This window comes from Castor canadensis, chromosome 10, assembly GCF_047511655.1.
Source record: "Castor canadensis chromosome 10, mCasCan1.hap1v2, whole genome shotgun sequence".
NCBI lineage: Eukaryota > Metazoa > Chordata > Mammalia > Rodentia > Castoridae > Castor > Castor canadensis.
This window is the reverse complement of record NC_133395.1, coordinates 50,551,365-50,557,600: the sequence shown is the minus strand read 5'-3', so window position 1 is coordinate 50,557,600 and position 6,236 is coordinate 50,551,365.

The window sequence follows — 6,236 nt, the reverse complement described above, 5'->3', positions numbered from 1 at the left end:
CTCAAATCAATAACCTAATGCTACATCTCAAATTCCTAGAAAAACAAAAACAAGCAAAACATGAAACAAGCAGAAGGAGAGAAATAGTAAAAATAAGGGCTGAAATTAATGAATAGAAACAAACAAACAAAAAATTATACAAAGACAACAAAGATTGTTGACAGACCCCTGGCAAATCTGACTAAAATGAGGACAGAGAAAACCAAATCAGTAAAATCAGAAATGGAAAAGGGAGATAAAACAAACACCATGGAAATCCAGGGAATGATCAAAGACTATTTTGAACAACCTATATTCCAATAAATTTGAAAATCTTCAAGAAATGGACAACTTCTAAATACTTATGACTTTCCAATATTAAACCAAGAGGATATTGATCACCTGAATAGATCCATAACATAAAATGAAATTGAAGCAGTAATAAAGAGTCTCCCAAAAATGAAAAGTCCAGGACCTGATGGATTCTCTGCTGAATTCTATTAAAGCATTAAAGAAGAACTAATACCAACTGTCCTTAAACTTTTCCATGAAATAGAAAGGGAAGAAACACTGCCTAACTCATTTTATGAAGCCAGTATTACACTCATTCTAAAACCAGACAAACACACCTCCGAAAAGGAGAACTATGCGCCAGTCTCCCTAATGAACATCAATGCAAAAATCCTCAATAAAATAATGTCAAACTGAATCCAACAATACATCAGAAAGATCATTCACTATGATCAAGTTGGCTTCATCCTAGGGATGCAGGAGTGGTTCAACATACTCAAATCCATTAATGTAATTTAGCATATTAATAAAAGAAAAGACAAAAACCACTTCAACATCTAAGTAGATCTAGAAAAAGGCATTAATAAGATTCAACACCACTTCATGATAAAAGCTCTAAAAAACTAGGAATATATTAATGTACCTCAACGTTGTAAAGGCTATATATAACAAACCTATAGCCATCATAATACTTAATGAAGAAAAACTGAAACCATTTCCCCTAAAATCAGGAATGAGACAAGGGTGCCCATATCCCCACTTGTACTGAACATAGTCCTTGAATTCCTAGCCAGCACAATTAGGCAAACAAAAGAAATAAAAGGAATACAAGTAGGTAAAGAAACTGTCAAAATATCCCTATTTACACACAACTTGATCTTCTATCTTAAAGACCCAAAAAACTCTACCCCAAAACTCTTAGACACCATAAACAGCTACAGCAAGGTGGCAGGATATAAAATCAACTTACAAAATTCATTAGCTTTTCTATACACCAACAACAACAAATTGAAAAAGAATATATGGAAACAATTTCATTTAAAATAGCCTCAAGAAAACTCAAATACCTAGGAGTAAATTTAACAAAGGAGGTAAATGACCTCTACAAAGAGAAATACAAAACCCTGAAGAAACAGATCAAGGAAGACTACAAAAGGTGGAGAGATTTCTGATGCTCATGGATTGGTAAAATCAACATTGTAAAAATGGCTATAATACCAAAGCAATCTATATGTTTAATGCAATTCCCACCAAAATCCCAATAACATTCATCAAAGAGAATAAAAAATCTTCTTTGAAGTTCATTTGGAAACAAGAGACCACGGATAGCTTCGGCAATACTCAGCAAAAAGAGCAAGGGAGGTATCACAATACCTGACTTCAAACTATATTACAATAGCAATAAAAACAGCATGGTGCTGGCACAAAAAGAAATATGAAGACCAATGGAACAGAATAGAGGACTTGGATATGAATCCACACAGCTATGCCCAACTTTTTTTTGAGTTCCTCAATAGAATCCCAGCAGCTCAGCAACTAAGAGAAAGGATGGACAAATGGGACTACATAAAATTAAAAAGCTTCTGCACAACAAAAGAATTGTTCTCTAAACTGCAGAGACCCCCTACAGATTGGGAGAAAATATTTGCCAGCTATACATCAGACAAAGGACAGATAACCAGAAAATACAGGGAAGTTAAATAACTAAACTCTCCCCAAATCAATGAACCAATAAAGAAATGAGTAACTGAACTAAACAGAACTTTCTCAAATGAAGAAGTTCAAATGGCCAAAAAACACATGAGGAAATGTTCACCATCCCTGGCCATAAAGCAAATGCTAATCAAAACCACACTAAGATTCCACCTTACCCCTGTTAGAATAGCTATTATCAAAACACAACCACCAACAATTATTGGTAAGGATGTGGGGGAAAAAGGGACCCTCATACATTGCTTTTGGGAATGCAAGCTAGTGTAATCACTCTTGAAAACAATATGGAGGCTTATTGAAAATCTAAACATAGATCTGCCATATGATCCAGCAATCCCACTCCTAGGGTTATACCCAAAGTAATGTGACTCAGGTTATTACAGAGGCACCTGCACACCCACATTTACTGCAGCACTATTCACAATAGTCAAGTTATGGAAATAGCCAAGATTTCCTACTACTAATGAATGGATTAAGAAAATATGGTATTCATACACAATGGAATTTTAGTCAGCCATAAAGAAGAATGAAATCTCATCATTCAAAAGTAAATGGATGGAAATGGAGAACATCATCCTGAGCGAGGTTAACCAGGCTCAGAAAACCAAAAATCGTATGTTCTCCCTCATATGTGGACTTTACATTTAGGGAAAAAGCAGTAATGTTATTGGACTTGGGTCACACGCTAAGGGGAGAGCACACATGGGAGGAATGGGGATAGTTTGGAAACCCAAAACTTGAAAATGTTTGATGTCCACATTACAAAGGAGCTAATACAGTAACCTTACAATGACAGAGGTCAATATAGGAAAGTGATCCTGGAAGTAGTGAAGAGGTTTGGTAGAAATGAATCAATTCGTGTTGTAATACACTTGTGCATGGAAGCAATGCTAGGAATTTCTCTGTATAGCTATTCTTATATCAACTAGCAATAACAGTTTTTCTTTCTTATTAATGCTCATGTCTAATCTTCAACAAAATTAGAGAAAAGGACAGAACAAGTTCTGCCTATATGTGAGGGGGATCTGGGGAAGACTGAGGGTTGGTGAAAAGGGGGGAGAAAAGGCCCAAACAATGTATGCACATGTGAATAAATGAATAAAAAAAAGGAATCTCATGAGTCTGTGTTAGCATTGGGTGAAGATGCTTTTGTATCTGCAGCTTCCGAGGAATGGTTTATGAATGGGGAAGAAGAGTATGTATAATATTGTACTGTAGTTCATACACATTTATACAATATCAGAGGAAAAACATTCCATAAAAGAGATAAAATGATAGGGTATGGTAACTCACATCTATATTCCCAACAATTTGGGAGGGAAAGATAGGAGGATTGTGATTTGAGGCTAGATTAGGCATAAAAATTAGTGATACCTTCTTCAAAGAACAAGCTGGTCATACATATCTATAATTCCAGCTATGTGCAATCTCAGTTGAAGGCTGGCCTGGACAAAAAGCACGAGACCCTATCTGAAAAATAGCTAAAGCAAAAGTAGTTGGAGGCATAGTACAAGTGGTAGAACATTTGTCTAGCAAGCATAAGACTGAGTTCAAATGACAATAGTGCAAAGACAGAGAGATGGAAAAAGAATGAGGGAGAGCAAGTGTGAAGTGTTGAAAAGAGTATGGATTATAAATAGGTGACAGTTTTATGGTGAGAATGGAAAATTAAATATAGAGAGATAGAAAGGCCAAGTAATAGCTTATGATGGGTACAATATAAACAAATAAACACATAATAAACTGAAAATATAAATTGCATATGAGAATGTGGAGCAATTTTTTTCTCACCCATTTCTGGCAGAAATGAAAACTGACAAAGCCAATTTTGAAAACCACTTGGAAGTTTTTTATATAAAAATCCACAAAATTCAGCAATCACACTAATAAGTAGCTGCTCACATTCAAAATATATAACTACACAAAATCATGCATATGAATGTTTACAGCTTCTTTTCCCATAATTCACAACTTGGAAGTATCCAAGGTGTCTTATGATGGTTTAAAGGATAAACAAGTTGCAGTACATCCATATACTGAAGCATTAGTCAGCAATAAAAAGAAATAAGCTATCAAGTCACAGAAAGACATTAAAGGTAAGTGAAGAAGTCAGTTGAGAAATCCTACATACTGTATAAACTTAAGAATTCAACATCATGGAAATGGCAAAGTGTGGAGACAATAAATGGTTGCCAGAGATCTAAGATGAAGAAAGAAGGTATAAATAGATGGAGTATACAGAGTTTTTGGACAATGAAACTATCCTGTATGATCCAGTAATGATGGAGAGAAGTCACTATGCATTTTGATAAATCATTGAATGTATACCAGGAAGAGTGAACCCTAACGTCAATGGTACACTTTAGTTAATCATAATACATGAATTTTTGTTTCATCACTCATGACAATTGTAGTAAACAAACATAAGATTCAATTAATAAGAAAAACTAGGGAGGGAGGGTAAGTGGGAATTCTGTACTTCTTAATCAATTTTTCTATAAATCTATGTTTGCTGTAAAAATCTAATAACATATAAATCAATACAATAATAAAAATTTGAAGAAACAAACAAACTAGCATGACATAGAATTTATTTAAAAACATGCAAAAAAGTCTAACTTTCATGTTCAAAAAGCAATTAGTGCCCTGGGGGGAGAGGAAGACTACCTAAAGGTAAGTCAAGCAGAGCAACAGACTACTAAAACTAGCTGTAGAACAATATTTACACCACTGAAAATCCTAATCTCAGTGCATGGATATCAGGAAACAGCTATTTCCTGCTGTGTGGCAGGCAGCAGCAAAACAGCACAACCCTGCATTTCCCATACCTCAGAGAACCCTGACAAAGCCCCATCCACAAAGCCTATGGACTGAGTCTGCCTTCTCAAGACACTTGGCTGCAGAGTCCTTGAGCTTTGCAGCCTGAGAAGTTAAAGGGTACTGAAGTAGGGAATTGGTGATTCTGCCTAACTGCCTGAGGGAATTATCCAAATCAAAGTAGCATTGACAGAGAGCTCAGATACCTGAAGCTCCTTGCAGGCAGGCCAGTTTGGAGACTGAGCAATCTGGGAGATATGGAAAAACCACAGACCATAGACTTTTGGGTCTCCCAGCCACATTGTCCATATAGAAACCTGCCACCAAGGTATCCCAGGCAGGAAACACCCAGAGGTCAGTAACCTGCCCAATCCTGCCACAAAAACTGCACTGAACAACTTCAATTTCAAAAACAAAACATCCAATCCCCCAATGGCTGAGAGCTCCAGTTCCCAGTTCTCTAATTAAACAGAACAAACAAACTTAGAGCCAATGTCATACAAAATGAGGAAAAGTTAAAACATTTCCTTTAAAACTAGGTACAAGGCAATGGTGTCCACTCTCCCCACTCTTATTCAACACACTGCTGAAATTCCTAGCTAGAGTAATGAGACAGGAGAAAGAAATACAAGGTATTCAAATAGAGAAGGAAGAAGTCAAGTTGTCCCTATTTGCAGGTGATAAGATCCAATGCATGAGAGACCCTAAAAATGCAATCAAAAACTCTTGGATCTCATAAATATGTTCAGTAAAGTAGCAGGATACAAAATCAATGCACAAAAATCAGTAGCATTTCTGTACACAAACAAGGAACAGTCTGAGATAAAAAATCAGAAAAACAGTATCATTCATAATAACTTCCAAAAATTAAAATACCTAGAAGTAAATTTAATGAAGGAGGTGACCAAACTATGAAATGAAAATTACAAGTCACTAAAGATAGAAATCAATAAAGACATCAGAGGATGGAAGGACATCCCATGCTCTTGGATTGGTAGCATCAATATTGTGAAAATTACTATATTATCCAAAGGAATCTACATGATCAATGCAATTTCTATCAAAATTCCAATGGCGTTCTTCACCAAGATAAAAAAGTCAATTTTAAACTTCATGTAGATTCACATAAGACCTCAAACAGTGTAAGCAATCCCGAGCCAAAAGAGCAATGCAAGAGGCATCACAATACCAGACTTCAAACTGTACTATAGAGTCATAATAATAAAACAGCATGGTACTGGCACAAAAAAGCAGACATGAAGACCAATGGAATAAAATAGAAGAGCCTGACACAATCCCATGCAACTACATCCATCTGATTTTCTACAAAAGTGCCAAAAATATGTATTGAAGAAATGATAACCTCTCCAAAAAATGGTGCTGGGAAAAGTGGATTTCCATCTGCAGAAGACTGCAACTAGATTCCAGTCCCTCAT